At 36.2% G+C, this 25,943-nt stretch overlaps 1 long non-coding RNA gene across 2 annotated transcripts in view; it reads right to left on the reverse strand.

The window, feature by feature from the left end:
• Window positions 1-3,059: 3,059 nt before the first annotated feature.
• The window catches only part of LOC140511041 (uncharacterized), a 120,166-nt gene continuing 97,282 nt past the window's right edge, over window positions 3,060-25,943 (reverse strand). For both annotated transcript variants that reach the window (XR_011969418.1, XR_011969417.1), the window contains exon 3: window positions 3,060-3,430. This is a non-coding gene — a long non-coding RNA (uncharacterized lncRNA). The remainder of the gene's footprint in view (window positions 3,431-25,943) is intronic.

Genomic DNA, 25,943 nt, shown 5'->3' on the forward strand with positions numbered 1-25,943 from the left:
TTGCTGTTCTGCAAAAAAAGCGTGCTTTTTAAAACCTTGGAACTCAAAATTCCAAAAATATTTCTTAAATATAACTCCAGAAAGAATGTGCTGCTTTCTCCACTTGTCTAAAGCCTAGCCCTGACCCAGAGCAGCTAGGTGGTATAGTGGAGAGAGCACCACTGCAGGAGTCAGGAGGACCTGAGTTCAAATCTCACCTCAGACACTTGACACTCACTAGCTGTGTGACCTTGGACAAGTCACTTAACCCCAATTGCCTCATCCTGGGTCATCTCCGGTCATCCTGATGAATATCTGGTCACTGGATTCAGATGGCTCTGGAGGAGAAGTGAGGCTGGTGACCTGCACAGCTCTTCCTCACTCAAAACATAGTCAAGTGCAAGTCATGTCCTTATTTCTCTGATGGCATGGTCTTCTTCGGCAATGAAGGAGGAACACTCACACACACACACACACACACACACACACACACACACACACACACACAAACCCTACCCCCTTCTTAAAGAATACATTCAAATCATTTGTTTTTCTAAAAGTTTTTTTCTACCTATGCCAGCCCTCAGAGATATCTCTTTCTTTGAACATTTATCAGTATAGATGCTGGGGGAAATGATGCAAAGAACTTAGAGACTGAAGTATTGTCTTTAAAAGTATAAATATGTGTATGTGTGTTTGTTTTATGATATGATTTCACGTTTTGATGCTTCTCTTCTGCAAGGACTTGTGTTGACTCATTCTTTAAATCTCTTTTTACAACTTTACAATTCCACCTAATGAAATAACAAGATGAATTCAGCTTTGCTTTATGAGTTAGTTAATGAAGTAATATCTTATTGTAGATTTTAAATGAACTCCAGGTCAAAAGTATGCAGATTAACATAACATTCATATTAAAACACTGCAAAATCTGATAGAGAAGATGCTGATGCTCTGAAATATATGTAATTGAAGGTAGTTAATTTTCAAAGAGGTTTAGAGTGTATATTAAAATGATGGATGGGCAAGTCACTTCCTGTGCCTCAGTTTCCTCATCTATAAAATGAAGGGTTTGGACTGGATATTATACTAATTCAGGGTAAGAAAGAAAAAAACACTTGGGCTTCTTTTTAAAAAGGCAATAATTTGTAGCTAAATTTATAGCTACTTTATAGCTATAAAATTGTGCACACCTTCTCTGATTCACCAATATTGCTACTAGTTTGCATTCCAAAGAGATTATTTTGAAATGGGGGAAAGGACCTATTTGTTCAAAAATGTTTATAGCAAGTATTTTTTGTGGTGGTAAAGAATTGGAAATTGAGGGAATGTCCATCATTTGGGAATACCTGAACAAGTTGTATATATTTGTAATGGAATACTATTGTACTATAAAAAAAATGACAAGCAGGATGATTTCAGAAAAACCTGAAAAGACTTACCTGGACTGATGCAAAGTGAAATGAGCAGAACCAGGAGAACAATCTACACAGAAAATGCAATATTGTACTGTGATTAACTGTGAATGTCTAAGCTATTCTCAGAAATCCAATTCAAGACAATCCCAAAGGATTCAATTTGGATGGAGCTTGAATACAGACTGAAGCATATCATTTCTTGCTTTCTTTACTTTTTGTGGGGTATATTTTGTTTTCTTTCACAACATGACTAATACAAAAATATGTTTTACATGATTTTATATTCGTGTGTGTGTATGTGTTTGTGTATAAATAAAATGTATAACATACCAAGATGCTTACTATCTCAGAGGGGGCAGGGGAAGAAAGGTGAGAGATAATTTGGAACTCCATTTGTGGTTTTCTTGGCAAAAATATTGGAGTGGTTTGCTATCTCCTTCTATAGCACATTTTACAGATCAGGAAACTGAGGCAAATAGGATAAAGCTACTTGCCCAAGGTCACATAGCTAATAAGTTCCTGAGGCCAGATTTAAATTCAGGAAGATGTATTTCCTGACCCAGTAGTTTCATTCTATCCACTGAGCCACCTAAGTGTCCCTAAGATAAGTAAGTATCAATTAGGGAATGGCTTGTATTCTTGTAAACATAGGAACATTAATGATCAAGGATACATGATTAAAGTCCCATGCAATGGTAATTGGACTTGGTTTCCTAAGTCTCATGTTTCCAATTCTGTCCCTCAAAGAGGTAAGTCCTTATTAGTCCTATGATAGCAGCCCAGGTTAATGGCAAAGTCTCATTATGTCAAAAAGAGAAAAAGTGAAGATTCCCCTTCCCACAGACTGTTTTTATTCCTCAAATGCTGAATATCATGTCAATCCAGGGATCATTTGAACAGCTGTCAAAAACATAGTCTATGAGGCTAGAAGTTAAATGATTTTGGACTTTCCCCCTTCCTCTATTTTATATCCTTTATGTTTCACATCATTAAATTTCCTCTATGATGACACCTAATGGGTACTTTCCTGCCTTGAATCAGGATAAACAAATGAGATGTTGATGCACTTTTAGCACATCCTGTTCAGACTCCACTACACCAAGACAGAGTGAAAAGAGACTTCCTTTTTCCTTCACAATCCTTGTTCTTGGAAGTTATAGCTCTCTTAATTAATGCACCCCCAATAATATTAATTTCTTGCTGAAAGTCCACTAAAAATCTAAGATTTTGCTTCCATTTTGTACAAGAACTATATGTTATTCTCATCTTGTACTTGTGACGTTGATTTTTTTTAACCCAAATGTATCACTTTAGATTCAGCCCTACTAAATTTTATCTAATTGGATTAAACCCAATACTCTAGCCTGTCAAGAATTTTTTTCATTGGGGTGGGGCAGATATTGACTCTGTTCATTCAATGTGCTGACTGTCTCAGCTTTCCATAATCTGCAAATCTGACATGTCTTGATGTCTTTATCCAAGCCATTGATAAAAATGAAAGAAAACTCAAGGCCAAGCATAAATCCTTAGAGCACTCTACTGGCGTACAAATTGAATCTTTAATAAACAAACAACCGACCAAATAAGAGAATGAGTCCATTATAACCATTCAACCAATTTCAAATAGCTATAATTATATTATCATTTAGTCCACCTCTCCCCATCTTTTCCATGAAAATCGTCCGAGGTACTTTAGCTAAAGCTTTGCTCAAATCTAAACTCTATTAGTTTCATTAACTCATTTAATAATCTTTCCTTATCAAAACAGAAAATGAGTTTGTTTGGCAGGCCCACTTTTTAATGAAGTCATACCGGCTTTTTGTTTGTTGGTTTGTTTTTGCCACCACCTACTTTGCTTGATTTTGATTCCAGTACCATCATCATTACCATCATCACTATCATCATCATCATCGTCGTCATGGAAAACTCATCATGATGATTGCTTCAGCTTTAGTACTCCACTTCATCAATACGCTCAGTTGCTTCTGCTCCTTGGATTGGAGGGCTGGAGAGCAGAGCAACAAACTCATCTCCTATCATAGAGAGCAACAAAATAAAAACATTACACCCCCCACAACAGGTAACCTCTGGTATCTCCCCCCACCCCTCCTCAGTTTCCTTTTGTGTGTTATCTTCTAGTATTAGATTGCAAACATCTGGAGAGCAGTGGCTGTCTTTCTGTTTTTAAATTTATATCCCCAGCACTTAGTACACAGTGCCTGGTATACAATAGGAATTTGAAACATGTTTCTCTTACTCTATATTTGTAATCCTTGCTTGATGGCCTAGACTGAAGCATTCACTCTTCTCAGTCCTACAGTACCTCTTCTATTTTCCCTGTTCTTTCCAATATCACTGACATTGGTTCAGCAATCATATCTACCATTTTTTTCATTACCTGAAAACATTACCTGAGCTAAATGGCTTAAATATATCAAGAATAGGTAGCTACTGTCTTACTTCCTTTTGATTTATGATAGAATCAATTCTCTTTTTATCCTCTTTGTTCTGTCACTTACAGTACATAAGCCATTCTTTCTGGTAGAGAAAAGAGTAGCCAGGAAAGAATTGATCACAATATTCTCACTCTCTGTCAGTTATGAAAATCATATTTACCCCACACAGTGGTCCTAGGGCTTCTATGACTTTTTGTTTTTTCCCTGATTTAACTAATGCCAATATTTATTTATGGCTCATTGTAAGTTCTAGCACTCCTGACTTTTAATAGAATTATGCAGTGCTCTAATTGTCATCCTCTGTTACCTGCTTTTGCTTCTATTTTCTGTTCATCACTTTCCTCACCCCCTTTTATGTATCCTATTTCTTTTAAATAACACATAGCCACCTAGAAATGCATTGTAGTCAACAGATTTCATTTCCCCAATGAATCAAAATTTACTTGTTAAGCTTTTGAGTTTCTTTTATTTGTTGCCTAGACTTGGGTCTTTTTGAAGCAAGGCGAATTTGTCTCATGTAAAATTCTTATTATTGTAAGTGGTATTCTTTCGCTATAACTACTTTCTGTGCTATCTTGCTTGGTACATATACATAAGCAATTTTTTTCCTTTCCCTATCATTTTTAGTTTAAAACTGTTTTGACTAAATTTTAAAAAACATCAGGAAAATATATGCATATTAGTGTTTTTGGTGCATTGTATCCTTCACTGGTTGGCTACCTTCTCTATAGTGTGGTCCAGAAATCCAAATAAGTTCTTAGACAGCATATCCAGCTATTCATTTTCCAAATTAATTCCTCCCAAGCCTGCATCCCTTTTCTTTAATTTTTTATCTTTAAAAATGAGAAAAACACAGCCATATTCTTATGTTTTTCAGTTTCTTCCCCCAGCCTTCATAATCTTTAGCAATATTTTTAAAGTTTCTTTTTTCAGTATTTTTTGCCTGCATGAATCGATGAAAATACTAATAATTAATTGTTTTTATAAGTCTTAAGAGGTTTTTTTGCCATATTTTAGATATTTACCCTGGAAAGACAACAGATCTCTGTATCATTGTTCTCAGGTCGACAAATCTCTTCCTAACTCTGATTAGGAATCACCATCAGTACTCATTTTCTCTCCTTTTCCTGACTCTTCACCAGTGATCTCTTCAATTATTCAGGTTTTTGTATAAATCTCAGCATTAGAACTTTGTAGATGCAATAGGTTTTGTAGTTCAAGTCTTTTATTTCGCAACTGAGAAAACAGGAGGGCCAGAAAGCAGAAATGACTTGACTAACATTACCTGGTAATTTAATGCCATTGTCTCCAACAGAAAGATTATTTTTATTTACACTATACAATAGCGATTCAATTGAATAAGATGTTTTCTTCTTAATGTTTAGCTCCATCAAGGACACAAGCAATAAAAGTTTTGACTATTGAGAATGATGTCATTTGAAAATATAGGACATGTTCATGAAAAAATAAATCATGACAAACCTGAGGTTTAAAATTAGGTTTTTGAACTTGAGATCTAGTTATCCTAAACTTTACTGTCTACAGAGTAATGCAACCTAAATTGAAATGGTTGATTTCTTGTTCAAATGATGACAAGATTTTAACCAACTTTGAAAGGAGTAATAAGTTTTGAAGTCAAATTGAATTCTATTCCTGAGTTTAGCTCTTCTTAATTATTCAGAAAAAAAAGCACAACTGATCTGAAGAGTCAGAGATCTGATATCAAAATCTTCTGATCTCAAGAATTAATTAATTAAAGGTAACAAATGTTTCACCTAGACAGACAGGACGTGAATGTGTATCACCAAGGCAATATTCACAGTACCCATGGTGACTATGATGATGCATGTGTAGCTCTGAATCACAAAGTATAACAGACTCTCCCTATAGAAGGCAGAAGAAAAACATTTATTCAGACACCAGAAAGCCATATCTCAACACCAGAAAATCAAATTCATCATAGCAACGAAGAAATCCATCATAGTAACCAAGAAGTCTATACTTCTTAGCAGACCTTCCCACAAACCAACACTTAGCTGTCTGCTTCCTCTGTCCTTCCCAGCTCTGAACAATCACTAGGTCACATGGGTCTATTAATGAATGGGAAAGAGCTTCCCATTTAAATTACCATTACAGAATGAAAACAATTCTATTTTTAGTAAGAAATTATTACAGAGATACTTTAATTTTTATGTTCTCATGCATAGTATTGTTATGGCTTATTAGAGGAAGCAAGCAGTCATCAAAGAAGACCACAGAAATAGTTCTGTATCAGAAGTCAAAGAAAAACAGGTGTTTGGGGGGGAAACAGAGAGAAAATTTTTATTCATTCATTCATCTCTGGATCCTAGGGAGGAATAAGGGAAATAGTGGACTGATTTATTGATCATTATTACTTCATTAAGGAACAAAATAATGCAATTAATAATCAGTTCTGAGAACTCCTCTCTCTTTATGTAGGTAGCAGAGTAAGGCATTCTTTATCCTAGAGAAGTTTCAAAAACTGATACCTAAATGATGTTATTATACATATATAACTCCATCACAAAATAAATATTTCTATGCCATTGAAACCAGAATTTTCTGGCATGTGAAATATAGTTCAACACTCTGCATTATGGATTTACATAGATCATGTCCAATTCTGGGAACTACAGAAAACAATTTGACTTATTATATCCCCAACTAGGTTTTATTCTGGGATGGTATCCAAATGGAGCTCACATTTAGTTCTTCCCAGACCTAGGTAAAAGGGGCCCCCAAATCCTATAAAAGTACTGAAGGTGCTTAAATGTGAATATCAGTTGCAGAGCAACCTTTATTACACCACACAAAAAATATTTCTAAAACCATAGACAGTATTACAAAACACATAAAGATTCAGCAGTAGCAATTAAACTATTAATATATTTCTTCCCTTCTGAGAATTCCCAACTTTGCGTAAGTTCCTAAATATCTCCACATTCATAGAACCATCCTGTGATTAGGCTTTCCCCTCAAACACTGAGTAGCTGTGCAACCCTGGGCAAATCATTTAACCTCTGCCTCCATTTCCTCAGTTGTAACCTAAATTAAATTAATTAGACAATCCCTTTGCTCAATCCCATAAAGGACTGCCAAAGCACCAACTATGTGATGCATCCCAGGCAGTTCTAGGTTTTTTACTATTAAAGTTGCTAAAATATTTAGTGCTAATTTCAACTGCCCTAGATATTATTTCCATAAATCATGGTCTTTCTTCATATTGTATGTGTACATGCATGTGAGTGTTGAAGGAGTAGGAATCCTAAGTGTTACAACACAATAAGGTGTGCATAGTAGGTGGAGGGAGGCATAAGAACCTTGATTACATGAAAAGGTAAGGTATATAAAGTAAGGGGTATAAAGTGCCGACAACAAATTTGGCCTCCTTTTTACCCTTTTGTCCATATTTGCCCTTTCTAAATTACTTTTACTGACGAATCCTGATATTCGATTATGTAAATGCAGCCAAGATGATCTCACTTAAGAATTTTTATTGATTGCTGTTTTACTATTTCTGCTAAGTATGTACAGTCATAATATTCCAGATAGGCATATTCCTACTAGCACCACATAAATGGATTGCGCCAACTTAAGAGAAATATCTCATGTCCTGGATTTTGGGCATGTATCTTCCAGCGTAAGAAGAAATTAGTAAGCAGTGTCAATGTATATTTAACTTGAATGACTAAACATCCTAGTCACCTTTTGAATTCTAACAGTTTGATCTTTTCGGAGCATTTTTAGTTGCATTGCGGCGTAATTCATTAGAGTTAATGTTTAATGTTTAATGTGTTTATGGTTAACATTCCCTGTTTGATTACTAGAAGGCCTATAAAGAATGTCTTGAGGAAGAAGAATCTCCTCAGAGACTTTACATTCAGAGAAAAACCTGTTTTCCAGACAACCACTCCTAGGGTAAAATCATTCAGAAAGAGCAGCTCATTTTTTTTTTCTGAGTGGTAGTAGATCTTCTTCTACATTGTCCCTCTTAGGACTAATGAATAAACAGTTCCAGAGGTTAGGTCATTTTGAAAATTTAGCACCTAATTTATCAATGAAAAGTTGGCTCTGAGAATAACTGCAAAAAGAGGTTGTCATGATATACATGGTGCCAAAATGCAGGAGACAGACTGTCCATCATCAGCTTCATGACTGTTTTTCATTATTTTCTCACTGTTTCTATGAACTTATCTTTCTTCCAAATATAAGGCAGTTTTATATTTTTATCACAGAGGTAATAGGGGATTATTAGAATTTTATAGGGGTGGCACGGTCTAAGTGGGGCTTTAGGAACATCAGCTTGTCAGCTGAGTGGAGGATGGATTGGAATGGGGAGAGACTTGAAGCAGGAATATCAAGTAGTAGGCTATTAAAATAGTCTAGGACTGAGGTGTTGAGGGCTTGGCCCAGAGTCATGGCAATGTCAGAGAAAAAAAATGAAGGAGGAGGAATAAGAAAGATATTCTGAGGGTAGAGTCAAGGACTTGAAAACTGATTAGGCAGCTTCTGGAGTGGAAGATTTCAAAAGAAAAGTGTATCAAGCAAAAGGAGGGCATGGCTAGGATAGAGGGAGCCTGCCATAAGAAAGATTAGACCCAGTTATATAGATGCTTTCTTGTTTTCTAAAACATGTTAGACTCAGAGTATTAGAGCAGGAATGAGCCTAGGAGTACAGAGTGTGGTTAGATTTGGTGCCAGCTGGCTGAGTGTCTTCAGACTGTTTCCATATGAATCCACCTAATAGAACACTATTGAAACAAGCAATTTTAACTGAAGTAAATCACTAAATGACTGGCTGATTTAGTTAATGCAGAAAGCAATACAAACTAACCAGATAGGATCTTTTAAAGTTTAAAATTTAAATCATATTTGAACCAATTGTCATGCTGATATATTGTGCCATTGTTTGAGAAAGTCTTATAGTTCTAATAATTCTGACGGTTTTGGAAAGCTGACCTTAACAGAAGCAAAGAGAACAGTGTAGAACTTCTTTCTTGGGCTGTATCTGAACAAGTTTTGATCAAGTCATGATCAAAGGTTATTCAAGTTAGGCAGTTGGTAATCTAAATCTCAGTTTCTACTGAGCTTCAAGCTTACCTAGTTTGGACAAAGGGTGAACTTTATAGTAGCCAATTAAGTTAAACAGCTGAGTTTACTGATATTTTTCCTACATCAAAATGTTTGATTGATGAATGTTCTTTTAGCATTACATTTGTAGAAAAATTATTACTGATGCAGCAAGACAGTTTAATCTAGACAAATACTGTCTTATCTATTTCCTGCACCTATTACCTAATTGACTCAAAACTTAAATAAATGGGAAAAATAAAAAGTGAATAATAAATCAAATAATAAATATACTAAATAGAAGACTGTGTTTATAGCTAAATTATTTTATATGAAACTGAAAATCTGAATAAATTTAATGTAAGTTATTTCCAATTAAGACCATAGCTGGAGGGTACCTTAGAGTTTGTTTAGTTCAACTGCCTTATTTTATATATGAGGTAGGTAGGAGTAAGGAGAGAAATGATAAAAAATTTCCTTTTATAAGTCAGAATTCATTTCTTCAGTAAGCATTATTTATTAAATACCTAATTAGGCAAAGATGCTATTGTAAATTCTGGGAAGCTCAGCCTTCCCGCAACTTAAATTTTATAAAGGGTAGAAACAACAAGTACATATGTGTCCGTACAAGAATAAGAATAGATAAGCTCATAAGCTGTTTCATATTCTGAAAAATCTTGAATGAAATTGAGAAATTATTCTTAACCTAAAGTCATACAATGTTCCTGGGTTTCTAAGTAGGGAGAAAAATAAAAACATTCAATAAGAATCTTCAAAATATTCTGAAATTAGGAATGATTTATTGCCATAAATTAGCTATTAATCTTTGGTATATTTTGGGTAAGAGTTGGGTCATAACTTTTGAAGTTCCTTCATAACCTAAAACCTTTCCTGTTCATTAAAATTCCAAAGCAAATATAATTATCTCATCCAAAAAATGGAATTAATGATCTTTAATAATCTCCTCTGACACTCTTTGTTTTGTTTTGTTTTTTTAGCTCTGCAGGTAACTTTAAGCATTCAAATGCTACTATTTGAATAGTACTATTTGTAACCCTAGTGCCCAGAAGGGTATTTTGCCTGTGATGTGTCAAATCAATGCTTGTTGATTAGAATTGAAAGTTACTTTTTGAGAGCAACACAAATTTTTCATTAAACTTTAGGTTGTTCCCAAAACACAAACCAATGAGCTAAAAGGTAGAGTAATGAGTGGGCTCACGAAAACCCTCCTGTGAACCATTTTTAGAGTGGATGAGATGCAGATATTGTAGGAATCCTTTTCCGCAATTACTTGATGCTTTTTGTCAGTGATGCAAATAAATGGTCCCTTCTATTCTGCATACAAACCACCAAGAAAACAAGAACATTGTCTACCTACCTTTTTCAAGTATAATGTGAGATAAGAAAGAAAGGAAAGTTGAAATTTGAAGAGTGCCAGGAACAAAAAGAGGGGAAAAAATGGGAAGAATCTATTACCCAAAGTTGGTACACATTATAAAAAGGACAAGAGAGCAAATATAGGCAAACAGAAAATTTTTGCCATCTTTTAAATATGACTATTTTATTTACATTTTATTACTTTTGGCATATTTAAATTACATATTGCTATAGTATTATGTTTTTCTTATTTTGCTCGTATTTTTGCTTTTATATCACATTCATTTTCCAATACATCCTTTCCTCTTCTCCCAGATTCATCTTCTATAACAAACAAACAAAAGCGTGGTAAGAACAGTTTAGCAAAACTAACACTTTGAACAGATATTCTGACATTATATTCAGTGTTCAAACCTACAATACCCAACCCCTGCAAAGAAGGGGAAGGAAATTTCTTCTCATGTCTCTTCCTGAGAGTCAAGTTTGGTACATATACTTTCACAGCATTTAGTTTTGATTACTTGGTTGTGGTAACTTTTTCTATTCTCATTACAGTAGTTATGCTTTGTATCATTTTCTTGGATTTGCTTATATCATTTTGCATCAATTTATTTATATTTACTTTTCTCTGTATTCATTATTTCTTAAACTGTCACCGTGTTCCATTGCATTCTTGTGCAACAACTTATTTAACAATTCAACAACCAATAACATCTATTTTGTATCCAGTCCTTTGATAAAATACAAATTGCTGCTGTAAATATTTTAGCGTACATGGTCTTTCATTTTATCATTGATCTCCCTAGGATATATGCTTATGCAGGCAGTGGGATCTCTAAATTAAAGGCTATGGTCCTGCCAGTCACTTTTCTACCATACTTTCAAACTGATTTTCAGAATGATTTTCATCATCTTAATTGTGGTTAACTAGATATTTTATCTGGAGTCATTCATCTCTGAGAGTACTTTTAAATATTCACTTAGTTGAGTTAAGAAATGTCACCAAGAATCATCTGTAATATTTTATTCACTCATTTCAGACAGAGTGCAACTTTTCATATTTGAGGTTTTGTTTTTTGTGATTTCATGAGCATAAGAAACTTCCCCCACACCCTGCTCTCACTTTTAGGATTGTTTCCAAGTTTCAAGATTATTGAGCAAAGATACATAACGTGCAGAAGGCAAGAAGCTATAAATATGCTTTAAGTTTATTTTTTTCCTTAGGTTTGCTCAGATTTGTATCATATCTTAGGAAAAGGTAAGAAAATAAAAGAATGAGTAAGAAAAAGATACATATCACTGGAACTCAAGAGAGAGGAAAATATTTTGTCACAGTAACATTTTGTGAATGAATATTACATTTCAATTTGGGTACATCCTTAAACAATATGTTTTTAACAAATGACATGTTCATTTTCTCACTCTCTGTGTGTGATCAACTAGAATGAAACCCCCAACACAGGAATTAAAACAGAAAAATGCCAAGTCTTATGACAAATCTACTTCTGTGGCAGACCTAATTAAAGTTGAAAACTTCCAATATTTTCACTGACATCATTTAAGTTGTAATTAATACCTTTTACAGGTAAAGAACATTGTTTTCAGATGAAGGCTTTCATCTTGTTGTGATTAAATCTATGAAACTAAAATAATAAAACCATAATTACAGAAAATTTCCAGCCACAAGTTTTCACATGAGCCTGCTCTACACCTGAGCAAGAACAAAAAGTAATTAAATACAGACGAGTATAAGATTGCAGAATTACTGAACACTGTCTGATGTTTCTCTCTTTAGTGTATATTTTAACAATATTTGCAATTTGGCAGGCTATTTACATGATAGCGTTATTATAAACCTATAAAATGTATATTTTCAGCAGATGGTGTAACAAACCACACCAGTGTATATGATGAGTTAGAGGACTATATATAAATATTATGTCGACACCTGCAAGCCTGCACAATTTATATAAAATAACACACCAGTTGGGAGCATGCTAGTACTCCAAACTAACTGACATAAACATCTTTCTAGATCTCAAATGTGTTGGTATATAACACTGTAAAATACCCTAAGGATATTCAGTATCTAACTTGTCAAGTCAAAACTTAGCAGTAGCACTGTAGCAGTTTTTTTTTTTCAAAGCTTCCATATTCTCAGCAAATTCTGTATTACAAATAGAGATACATCTTAAAATGGATGCTTTCCTTTAGTAACACCTCTTTTAAAATGAACAAAGATTAAGTATCATGGAAAACTGATATTCCATCTTTCTAGTCATAATGTAAAAATGAGGAAAAAAAGTCCATACTATTTTAGAATGATTTGATCAGTTGTATTCATGAGCCCAGATAAAACTGCTGAGAATCTTACATCAAGTTGACAGAGTCCAGTGAAAGCAAATTTGTGGTGAATAATGATAATTTACACTGAAAGAAATTAGTGACTATTTTGTTAGGAATTGTCTTTATATTCATCTTTCTCTAGGTTAATGAATCCAGCCATTGTTAAAACTCTATCTCCTAAGATACGAAAGTTATTTCTCATTTCACTCAATAAGTATTTTAAAATTACTACTGTGTACTAAGCACTGTATAATATATAGTGGGTATACAGACGTAGAGGATGAAAGGAGGAAAGAAGGAAGGAAGGATGGGCTGAGCCAAGATGGTGGTGTAGAAACACAAACCTGCTCAAACTCTTCCCCCCCCCCCCAAAGCTCTTAAAATATCTGTAAATGTGACTTTAAACAAATTCTACAGCAGCAGAAGTCACAATATGACAGAGTGAAGTGGATTTCCAGCCCAAGACAGCCTGGAAGGCCAAAAGAAAGGGTCTATTGCATCACACTCAGAGCTGAGTGGAGCTCAGCATTGGCTGCACTGGCACAGACAGGACTGGAACAGGCTTCAGACTGCTAACTCATGGACAGCTGCTGCTGTTTCCAGATTTCTCAACCCACAAATGCAAGACAGCTTCAAAGGTCAATGAGAAAGCCCTTTCACCTGGGTGAGAGGGGAGCATTGCCAGACCCCAATCCCAGCATCAGGATGGCTACAGTCACTAGGAAAGCAGTGTCCATTTCTAGAGCTCTCAGGCAATAGAAAATCGGGGAACTCAGAGACTAATTTGGATCTCAATCCTGAACAGAGGCCCTTGGTTGAGGAGGAGCCCTGGCATGGCAGAGCTGGTGGCAGCTGTGGAAAGGAAATCCTACCCACAGTTCCAGGGCAAAAAAAAAGAGTGCTTTTGGTTGCTCACAGACCAGAGCACAAGCCAGGAGAGGAGTAAACATCTCTACCTTGGTTATGCCACTTTAGAGGAACTGAAAACTTAAAAGTCCCTAGAGATATCTCAGAGTACAGCTGCACAAAATGTCTGAAGCCCAGGTTAGTATACCCTCCACTTGACAATGGACTCAAAAGTCAAGTAATTGACTGGGAAAATGTCCAAACATAGAAAAAATAAAGACTATAGAAGGTTGTTTCATGATGAAAAAGTTTTGTCTTCCATTATTTTGGATGAGGAACAGTAAAGCATAAAATAAGAGGAAGACCAAAGGATACAACTGGAGGAAGAGAGCAAGGTCAAGACACTTACATTTAAAAAATATGCAATGGGGTCAGTCCATGGAAGAGTTCAAAAGGATTTTGAAAATCAAGTAAGAGAAGTGGAGGAAAAACTGGGAAGAGAAATGAAGAAAATATGAAAAATGAGTCAATAGCTTGCTAAAGGAGACCCAAAAAATGTTGAAGAAAATAACACCTCTACAAAGAGAATAACCCAAATGGCATAAAAGGTCCAAAAAGTCAATAAGGAGAAGTATGCCTTAAAAAGTGGAATGAGCCAAATGGAAAAAGCTCACTGAAAAAAAATAGTTCTTTAAAACTTAGAATAGAGCAGATGGAAGCTAATGATTTTATGAGAAATTAAGAAATTATAAAACAAAACTAAAAGAATGAAAAAAATAGAAGACAATGTGAAATATCTCATTGGTAAAATAACTGACCTGAAAAATAGATCCAGGAGAGAGAATTTAAAAATTATTGATCTACCTGAAAATCATGATTAAAAAAGAGCCTAGATACCATCTTCCAAGAAATTATCAAGGAATGTGGTTAGTCTTTTGCAACATAACTACTATGGAAATGTTTTGCATGGCCACACATGTAAGACCTATATTGAAAATTGCTTGCTTTCTCAATGAGGGTGGATAGGAAGGGAGGAAGGGAGAGAATATGGAACTCAAAGTTTTGATAAAGGATGTTAAAAAATTGTTTTTGCATGCAACTGGGAAATAAGTTGTACAGGCAATGGAGTATAGAAATTTTGCCCTACAGGAAAATAGAAGGGAAGGGGGTCGAAGAAGGAGGAATAACAGAAAGTAGGACAGACTGGAGGAAGGGTTGGATGGGTGCATGCTGTCCTGGAGTAGGGGGTGGGGAGAGATGGGGAGAAAATTTTGAATTCTAATTCTTGTGGAAGTGAGTGTTGAAAACTGAAAAATAAATAAATTATATGTTGATTAAAAGAATAAAGGAAGGAAGGAAGGAAGGAAGGAAGGAAGGAAGGAAGGAAGGAAGGAAGGAAGGAAGGAAGGAAGGAAGGAAGGAAGGAAGGAATTGTCTTTGTCCCCAAGAAACTTACATTCTATTTGGGGAATCTATAAGAAAACATAATTGCTTGGTTATTGTCCTTTATTCTCAAAGAGGACCAAAATGACTTCACTATGTGAAGTCAAGGTACAGTATGATCTGAGGCTGATCCACTCAATAAGAACTACAGGTCAGGCATAAATAGACTATATGAACATTTGGAATGGAGATGTCTCTAAATTTGTGCATCTCACTTTTCTTTTGAACTACTGCAATTCTGCTTCACTCATAAAGCATTGTGTCTTCTTTGATGTGGGAGTATCATGCTTTGTGGTCCGTTGACAGTATCTCCCATGTCATGAAATCAATTCCAAAGTTCTTCAGAGAAACCCTGAGAATGTCCGTGCATTGCTTCCTCTAACCTACATATGAGCACTTATCTTATGTGAATTCTTAAAATAGTCTTTTAGGCACACGTACATTTGGCATTCAAACAGTATGGCTAGTCCATCAGAGCTGTGCTCTCTATGGTAATTTGAACGATTGACAGTTTAGCCCAAGAAAGGATCTCAGTGTCCAGTGCCTTATCTTGACAGGTGATCTTCAGAACATTCCTAAGACCATTCAAATGGAAGTAATTTATTTTCCTGGTTTCACAGGCATACAACAATGAGGTCAGCAAATGGCTCTTTTTTATTTGGTAGCCAGTCTAATACCTCTTCTTTCTCACACCTTCTTTCAGAGTCTCCCAAGCACTGAACTAGCTTTGTCAATGAATGCATCAACCCCATCATCTTTGTGTACATCCCTGGAAAGTATACTGCCCAGGTAAATGAACTTATCAACAGCATTCAAAATTTCTCCATTTTCTGTAACAGATGCTATGGATGGCATGGTGCTGACTGATGGAGAACCTCTATTTTATTTGTTAATTGTTAGGCCAAAATTAACACAAGCATAAGTTGTTTTGTCTCAGCCTCAGAGGCAGTATTGAGTGCATAATTGTCCATGAATAAAATTCTTCCTCCACTTTGGTCTTGACTTGTGGTCTTTTCAAGTTAAATAAGTTGCCATTAGTTTAGAAGCTGACTATGATGCTATTTTTGTCCTCATTTTAAAAGTCTGACAAAATTACTGAAAACATCATGCTGTAAAGCATGAGAACAAGCACACAGCTCTGCTTTTCTCCATTGGCGACTAGGAAAGTGTGAGATAATCATCCATTATTAGAACCCATACAAGCATGCTGTCATGAAACTGACATACAATACTGATAAACTTCTCCAGGCAACCAAATTTTACCATGCTTTCCCATAAGCCCTCATAACTGACTATCAAAGGGTTTGGTCTGACTGATGAACATGGTATGCAATTTTCTGCTCCTTGCATCTCTCCTGGAGTTGTTGGACAGCAAACATCAAACCAATCATTCCTCAGCTCGTTGTGAATCTACACTGGCTCTCAGATAATTGACAATCTTCCAAGATCAGCCTGTCAGGGAAGATTTTGGCAAGAATCTTGCCAGCATTGACTAAGACAGAGACTTTTCCAGTAATTGTTACAGGACAATTTATTTCCCTTACATTTACAGAGATGAACAGTGGAGACATCCTGGAACTCCTGGGGGACAAGCATCTCTTATCTTGCAACCTGGAAAACTTCAGTCAGATCCCTGCCGTGTAAATCTTGACTGGAGTAGACTTAGCACCAGGAGTTTTGTCACATGAGAGGAACCTAATGACATTCAAAACCTCTTTTTCAGTTGTAAGTTCAGCTCAAGGCAGGAGAGATTGATTTCAATCTGAGGGACATAGTCAATAGCTTCAGCATTGATTGATGATGGTCTGTTGAGAATGTTATGGAATGGTTCAGCCCATCTCTCTAGGATTGTTTCTTTATCACTAATTAAGGTGGCTCCATTAGCACCGAGTAGTTGAGATTCACCACAGACCTTTGGCCCATAAATAGTCTTCAGGACATCATAAAAGTTCTTTGAATTGTTACTATCAATGTAAAACTGAATTTCATCTGCCATCTTACTGAACTAATAATGCTGCATCTCTCTAAGCTTCACTTGAACTTTGATTTCAACGGGAGCTAAATGGTGCTTTCTTCGAGATGGATGAACTGTCCTGCTGGCATACCCCGTGGAGTTCTTTTATTTAGTATTCTGAATTTCCCTGTCATTTTTATCAAACCAGTCTTGATTGTTGCAAGTGCTCTGGCCCGGATGAGTAAATATGATGATTTACATGAGATCTCTGAAACCTACCTACTCCTTTTCTGATTCATTGTTGTCCACTGTGTGTTGGATCAGCTTTCTCATGAAGTTAGCAAGAAATTGTTCATGCTTGGAGTGCTCTAATCTTTTGATATTAACTCTACTGGTAATTGTCTTGCCTTGGGGCCTCTGCTTTTGTTGAACGTGAATGTTTAGCTTGGAGAGGATAAGTCTATGATCATTCCAGCACTCTGTGCTGCACATTGCCTTCTTCACCCTCACACCCTGTCTGTCTCTCTTATAATGTCATTGTCTATTAAATGCCAGTGTTTGCTGTGAGGGTGCATCCACTGAATTTTTTTGCATTAAGGTAAATAGAAGAGAGTTTTAGTGATGAGGTCATGAGACAAACAAGTCTTCAGTTCTAAGTAACCATTGCTATTGCTGTTTCTGATTTCTTTCTTCCCAAGAACTCTCTTCATGTCTGGTAGTCTGTGTCTACTCTTGCATTAGTCACACAGAATTATGTTTGTCCTCTTTTGGTACACTGATAATGAGGGTCTCCAGGGTTTTTTTGTCAATTTTTTTCATTGACTTTATCAGGGTTCATCATCATAGGAGTATATGCACTAATGATGGTGATATGGTGTTTACCTGCAAGTAGAAATAGCATTGTCATGAGCAGGTCATTCACTCCTTTTGGTAGGCATACAAGATTATTGATTATATTAGATTTGATTACAAAATCTTTACCAGCTTCAGAGCACTCCCCTTCACTGCAGCCACACCAGAAAAATGTGGATCCAGCTCCAACTTCAGTAAGGTTATCTTCATTTATCAATTTTGTTTCACTCAAGGCTACTACTTGAATGAGATACCTTCAGAATTCTTTCAAAACAAGAGCTTTTCATCTTTCATGCCTACTTGACTTCATGTTATCCATCAGCACGTGCACATTCTATGTACCAATATGAGTGGAATCATCTTTTCAAAAGTTTTTGTCCTTTTTTCATATGTGTTTTGACCACAGGTTAGGATCCCCAACCACCATGGTAAGCAGGTCAGGATTGGGTAAAATAGAAAATATTTAAGGCATATCATCAGATTAGTAATTCATTAATATTCATTGTTAGTAGAAGTAGTTAGCAGTTTAGTAGAGGTGATATTCACTTTAGCAGCCAATATAACAGTGAATTCTGGCTACAAATTAGAAACTATATCATCCTGAACAACTTGATAAGCTTTATGATGCTCAGTTCTCAAGATTCATTTACTAAGTCAGAGATGGCTTGGGATCTGAAATGATTAAGAAAGTTGCCACTCTGTGAGTTCTTTTTTTTTACAGACTAAATTACAGATCTTTTAAATACTCACATTATATATAATACATACAATACCTATACCACAAAATTGTTAAGAGGACCAAATAAGGTAGTGTATGTAAAGCATTCTGTAATCCTTCAATGTAGATTATTTGCAAAACCATTCCATAACTCTTTTATTGTATTTCCACAGTTCATATTTTGTTATACTTAATTTGCATATATTCCCTTTTCCCTTTTAGATGGCATCAGGTTGAATATTACTATATTTTATATTTTTTGACTAAAATGATATCATCAAATGCATCTTTTGATTCATGGTTATACACTACATTTCCATCTCCCAATAGCTATAGAGAAATAAGGATTAAATTACCCCATACATTTTATATCTGTTCTTTCCAGTGTTCATATCTAATTTTGAGGAAGACATTTTATATGTCACTAGTACATGTGTACCTTAACTGAGTTGATTCTGTTGGTGTTACCTGGAGATGAAGACAAAAGAAATAGGAATTTAAGATGCCCAAATCAAAAAATAATTGACAAGTATAGAAGAAATATCAAAATAATAACTTGAATTAAAGGAGATTTGCTTTTATTGAAGTGCCAAAAAATGAGGATTTTAGAAATAATCTATTCTACATAATGAAATGGCAAGGCATACTGCATAGGCTGCCTTGTTTCTTACCTACACTTTTTTCTATACACACTTATTGAAACACCAATGATTTGCAAACTGGAAATATATAGATATATTCATCCTTTTTGCCAAACGTTACCACATCAACCATTTTAACATAGTAAAATAATAGTAATAGTTGCCAGCATTTTAAGGTTTGTAAAGCATTTTGCAATTATATCATTTTATCCTCACAGTAAGGTAGGTACTACTGTTATGTCCATTTTGTGAATGAAAAACACAAAGTCAGATAGAGGTTAAGTCATTTAAGTTAATAAATATCTGAAGGTAGATTTGAACTCAGGTCTTCTTGAACATAGATCCAACAGTCTATCAATTCAACTACCTACTTACATACAAAAAAAAAGAAGAAAAAGAAAACCTATTAATGAGGAGAGTTGGTAAAAATAAGAAAACTAAACTTTCTCTGAGATCAATGACTTATTGCATTGTTATTTTTTTCTTGGACCAAGCATCTTGCTTTACCGGGCTGTTATGGGTGCAAAATGGCATGCTGTAGGAATTTCCCATATGTAAATGACTCCACAAAAATAAATTGGGTACTTTGAAATTGCATCATCTCCTTCAGTAAGAAATACTAAGGTACCACCTAGCAAATTATTAAATTAGTACAGTTATTGATATATATGGGGATATCTCAATTATACTGTAATAGTACATTAATATCAGAGTACATTAAAAACATGAAATACAGTAAGACTACCATTTTAGAATTTCTTAGGATGTATTTGTTGCTATTAATATTTTCTATAAATTATATTTTAAAAAACCAGTTATATTGAGTAGGTGAAGATCAAATGCCAATCTACTAATGTATCATCAATGACCAACATGACAATCTAGCAGTGAGATCAAAGAGATTATTTATTAAATTTCAGTTGTTTTCCTACAACTGACAAAAATCAAACTAATTTATATCAATTACCAAGCCTTTCTCATAGGAATCTGAATGAATCCATACTTGAAAAAAATATTCATGACTCATCTGTCCTCAATTCAACATCAACCCCTTCTAATACCATCTTAAGCTGGAGCAAAATTCCTGAATATCCTCCAAAGCATATGATCTTAAATTAAAATATTACATATCATGTTACTTGCACTGCCATCTCATATTTAGATAATTGTGATACAAAGTCTTTAGTACAATTGTACTGTAGGAATAGCAGGAATAGATCTCAAAAATGTAACTGAGACGCTCCTGCTGGAAAACTTTAAAAAATAATACAAAAATAAAACAAACTGTGCTACCTTAGCCCACATATCTGAACTAACAATACTATATGCATCATTTTCAACCTTTTTTTGAAAGGCTATTGACAGCTGCTCCATTGCTGTTGTTGGTGGTAGTGGTCCTTTGTTCCCAAAGAAGAACAATGACATAAAGGGGCAATGCCTTCACTGGTGCAACTGGATTTAAGTGAGATAGAATTGCACAAAGTTGTCAGTCTCACTTTCTCTTCCAGAGCCATTGAAGTCCAGTAGCAAGACAAAAGTCAAGACCACTAGAGATGGCCCAGGATGCAATGCATGATGTTGGCATCTTTGAGGTCTCTAAGCATTGCACAGCACCTACTCCAGCTGCCTTCATGGGTGTTGGAACAAATTGCTCTCATTCTGTCTGGGGAACCATCTTCACTTGCTTGGGGAAGATATCCTGCTAATTCACCCAGGGATTTGAGCCCTGTCAGTTATCTTCTACCTGGTTTTGCCTGTCTGCTAGATGGGGTAAGACCACTGGGCATGCTTGAGCTTCTTGGACCTATAAGTCCGAATTGTGTGAATCAGGTAGTCACCAAAAATGGATAAGAATCCCTGAAAATAGCTCAGCAAGCTTTCACACCAGAGGTGAGAGTCTTCCCTGAACACCCCATAAATTCCACTTGCTCTATTATGTGAATCTAAATGGCTAATTACATTCCATATAGTCAGTGTGCTGGTATCCAGAAGTACTGACAAAATAAGGCAGTATCCCTCTGTGTTGAAGAACTGCCTCCAGGCACTATAATATCCATCAATAAGGATATTTGTAGATGTAGAATGCAGTCATGGAATGAAGAGAATTATTTTTATGATCTCTAAAGATCCTTCCAGCATCTGGAGTCCTTCATTTGCTCATAGAATCATGGATTAAGAGCTAGAAGGGACTTTAGAGATGATTGAGTTTAGTTCCTTTGTTTTAATCCTCTCTTGGTTTCACTCCCGATTCTCCAGACTTTTCCAACTCCTCCAACAAAAACATCCTAGAATGTGTCTCTATCCCTCCTCTGATTGGTGAGCTACTCTATTTTAAAAAGTACCTTAGATACATATATACTCATCTGAGTTTAGCTCTTGACTGAACTTTTTTCTACTATGAGGGCAAGCAGAGTGGAATCTTTTGTTGTTTTTGTTTTAGTGCATTCAAATGCCTCTGGCTGAATCTTGCCTTTATCAACTAAGAGCTTTGCTAGGAGTAAAGTGCAGAAACCAGTTTCTTTAACTAAAAACAGTATATGAATTTGTATTGTTAATGTGATTAAAGATCTTCCCAACACCTTAATGGGCCAGCCCATTAAGGGGAGTTTGATTAGGGAAGATTTGTAGGAAGGCCCACAACTTTTGTTAGTAAGGCACTAATTCTGAATGGTTTATATGCCCTCTGGCTTGAAAAAAGGTATAAATACTCTGAGGGTGATGTTTTACTTTGGTGCTTACTGACAGAGAGTGTTGTTTGGCCAGATGAGGACTCTGGGAAGCCGCTAAGGAGCCCCTTGGATTTCAAAACCCAAATGTCTGTGTGAAGGAAAGATACATGTGCTTGATTAAAGTGATTGTTAACCCCTCAAAAGTTGCTTTTCCTTTTATAAATGCAGATTTAAGAACCTGTGATAGGAGGCCCCCCTGTGTATGTTGGAGTGCTTACTGATACATCTACTTTGCCCCTATATGAGTATCTCCTCCTCTTCCTCCTTTTTAGATGCCTTTTAATGTATCATCTTCACCACTATAATGTAAACACTTCCAGGGAAGAGACTGTCACTCTTTTTGATAGTATTTGTATTCTCAGCATTTAGAACAACTCCTAGCAAGTGCTCAATAAATGATCTAGCTCTACATACATATATATGATATGTATACATATATGAAGAGATCTATCTCTAACTATGGAGATATCTGTCTCTGTTGATATACTCATCTATTTCTGTCTTTATCCCTATAAAAATATTTATATTGGTAGAGACAGATGGTATTATATAGGGCATTTTCATATTATATACAGTATTATTACATTACATGGTATTATTACATATATTATATATTGTAATATATATGAGTATGAGTCAATATATGAATATTTATCTCTGTGTCTAGATAAATATATCTTTAGTTAGAGACAGAAAAATATATTAATGTCCATAGACAGACAGAAAACTGAGGCAAACAAAGGTTGTGACTTGTCAGCATAGCTAGTAAGAATCTGAGGCAGCTCTTCCTAACTCTGAGTCCAACATTTGTATGTGAAAAGATTTTATTCACAAAATCATTCTTAAGCAGCTTAGTGACATAACAGAACTCTGGGATGGAATCAGGAAGACCTGTGTTCAAATCTCACTGCAGATACTTAGTAGTTGTGTGACTCTTTGCAAGTTACTCAAATTCTATCTGCCTCAGTTTCCTCAAGTATAAAATGGGAATGATAATAGCACCTATCTTGGCTGGTTGGTTGTTGTCCTTCATTCCTGAAGAGAACCAAAATATCATCATTATGACAAAGTCAAAGTTTCGATGTGTCTGGCTGTGGCTGATCAGACCAATGCGGGCTCAGAATGCTCTACCACAGGTTGGGCACAGATAGTCTGTGTGAACCTTTGGGGTGGATACTCAAAATATCTGCATCCTATACTTCCCTTGAGCTGTCTCAATTCTGCTTTGCTCATAGAGCATAGCATCCTTTCTGGTGTGGGCATCCCATGTCACACACTCAATTCCTAAGTTCTTAAGAAAGACCTTGAGACTGTCCTTTATCACCTTTTCTGACAACCATGTGGTCTCCTGCCCCATGAGAGTTCTCCACAGAATAGTCTTTTTGACTAGCATGCATTTTTGCATTTAAATAACGTAGCCAGCCCATTGGAGTTGCACTCTCTGAAGTACGGTTTGAATGCTTGGCAACTTAGTTCAAGTAAGGACCTCAGTGTCTGGTACCTTATCCAGTTAGGTGATCTGCAGAATCTTCTTAAGATAGTCACAATCCAAAGTGCTTTTATGATTCCTTGAAAGCTATTTATGGAGGAAAAACCTATGGTGCATCACAACTATTCAGTGCTAATGAGCCACAATGCTTACTGATAAGGACATTATCTAAAAGAGATGGACTGAACACTTTCATAGTGTTCTCAACAGTTCATCATCAATCAATGCTGAGGCCATTGACTTCAGGTTGAAGTCAATCCCTCCTTAGCTGAACTTCCAACTGAAAAAGAGGTTTTCAGTGCCACTAGATTGCTTTTCTGTGACAAAGCACCTGGTGCTGATTCTATTCCAGCTGAGATTTATAAAGTAAAGGGGCCATTGCTCACACAAAAGCTGACTGAAATTTTCCAGGTTATATGGCAAGAGGAGGTTATTCCCCAAGAGTTCAAGGATGCCTCCATTGTCCATCCCTATAAAGGTAAAGGGAATAGATTGTCCTGTGACAGTCACAGGGGGGTCTCTCTCTTAGTCATTACTGGCAAGATTCTTGCTAGAGTCCTCCTTAATAGGCTGATCCTTCACCTGGAAGATGGTCATATACCTGAGAGCCTGTGAGGATTCAGAAAGGGCTGAGGAAAAGTCAATATGGTGTTTGCTGCCCGACAACTCCAGGAGAAATACCAGGAGCAGAGCAGAGAGCTGCATGTAACATTTGTAGGCATGACCAAGGTCTTTGATACTGTTAGTCATGAGGGCTTATAGAAAAGTATGTCAAAATTTGGTTGCCCAAAGAAATGCATCAATATCATATGTCAGTTTCATGATGACATATTTGCCCAGGTTCTGGATAGTGGACAAAGCTCTCGTGCCTTGCCAGTCACAAATGGAGTGAAACAGGGCTGTATGCTTGCTCCCATGCTTTATAGCATGATGTTTTCAGCTATATTGTCAGATGTTTTCAGTGAGGATCAACACAGCATCAAGGTCAACTACCATACTGATGGCAAGTTCTTCAATTTGAAAAGGCTACAAGCCAAGACCAAAGTGGAGGGAGTGTTGGTGTATTGCAGATGATTGTGTACTCAATGCAGCCTCTGAAACTGAGATGCAACAAAGTATGGATTAATTCTCTGCCTGTGCTAATTTTGGCCTAACAGTTAACACCAAGAAAACACAGGTGCTCCATCAGCCACCACCACACCATCCATACATGGAACCATCGATTAAAACAAATGGAGAAGTTTTAAATGCTGTGGATAAGTTGACTTACCTTGGCAGTGTATTTTCCAGGGATGTACCCATTGACAGTGAGGTTGATGCATGCATTGCCAGAGCTAGCTCACTGTTTGGAAGGCTCCAAATAAAAGTATGGGAGAGAAGAGGTACTAGACTGACTATCAAACTGAATGTCTACAGAGCCATTGTGCTGACCTCATTGTTGTAAGCCTGTGACACATAAACAGTCTACCAGTGCCATGCCAGGAAACTGAATCACTTCCATTTTAACCTATCTTGCAAAGTTATTATACGGACCAAATGATAAATTTGTAAAAGTGCTTAGTATGAAATGGACGGACCAAGACAAGCACAGACAAGAGTCAATTGAGAATTTGGGAGCATCTGAGAATTTGGGAGTGTCTCTACTAGCCGGCGGCTGTCCTCAGAGGAGGCAGCCTGGAACAAGGAGTGTGTGTGCCTTTTAAGCATCTTAGCACTTCCCGGTACAGCCTTGTGGTTCCAATAGCACACGTTTTTCACAGAACAGTTTTGACAGTGGTTTCTAGGTGCTGCTAGACAAGGGGGCACAACAGAGAGGGGGGCCCAAGCAGCTGCCAGGCAAAGGGGTACAACAGAAAGTGGCTACTAGGCCCAACCCTGCCTAGAAACTCAACAGACATTTCTCAACCCACGGGCTCCAGGGGAGGGGAGGGGGGGAAATAATGTCCACTTCAAGTACATGGTAGGCACCATAGAAATGTTTATTCCTTTCTCCTCCTCCCTTATTATCTTATGATCTTCTCCTGCATTTGAAAGAAAAACTCCCTTTGCCATAGTCCATCCTCCAACTATAGCCCCAAAAGGGATCATGGCTCAAGTAAAAACAAAGGAAAAGTCTACAACTCTGGCCTTATTTTTATTTTGCCTCTGCATACAAATACTTTTGGTTTATTCAAGGTTTATTTTCCGGCAGCAAATGCACAGAGGAGAGCATGTCTCAAGATGATAGATACAATCAATTCTCAGGCTATATTTTGATGCAGGAGATGAAAGGAGTTACCTCTTTGCATAGAATTATAAAAATTATAGATTTAGAACTGAAAAGAATAAAAGAACTAATCTAGTCCCACTCATTTTATAGATGAGAAAACTGAAGTATATTTACACGAAGTGACTCATTTGAAAATCTCATTGGAAGTAAGAGGAGAGAAACAATTATGGTAAGATGGAGGAGTAGGTCAGAATTTCCAAGTTCTCCCTATTTCCCCCACAAACAAGAGAAAGTAGCACAAGTCATAATATAGAGTGGTAAAAAAAAAAGAAGAAGTGAGGCAGAACAGTGGTCCTCCTGGGACAACAAGAGAAAATCTGAAAAACAAAATCCCA

Source organism: Notamacropus eugenii, chromosome 6, assembly GCF_028372415.1.
Source record: "Notamacropus eugenii isolate mMacEug1 chromosome 6, mMacEug1.pri_v2, whole genome shotgun sequence".
NCBI classification, from domain to species: domain Eukaryota; kingdom Metazoa; phylum Chordata; class Mammalia; order Diprotodontia; family Macropodidae; genus Notamacropus; species Notamacropus eugenii.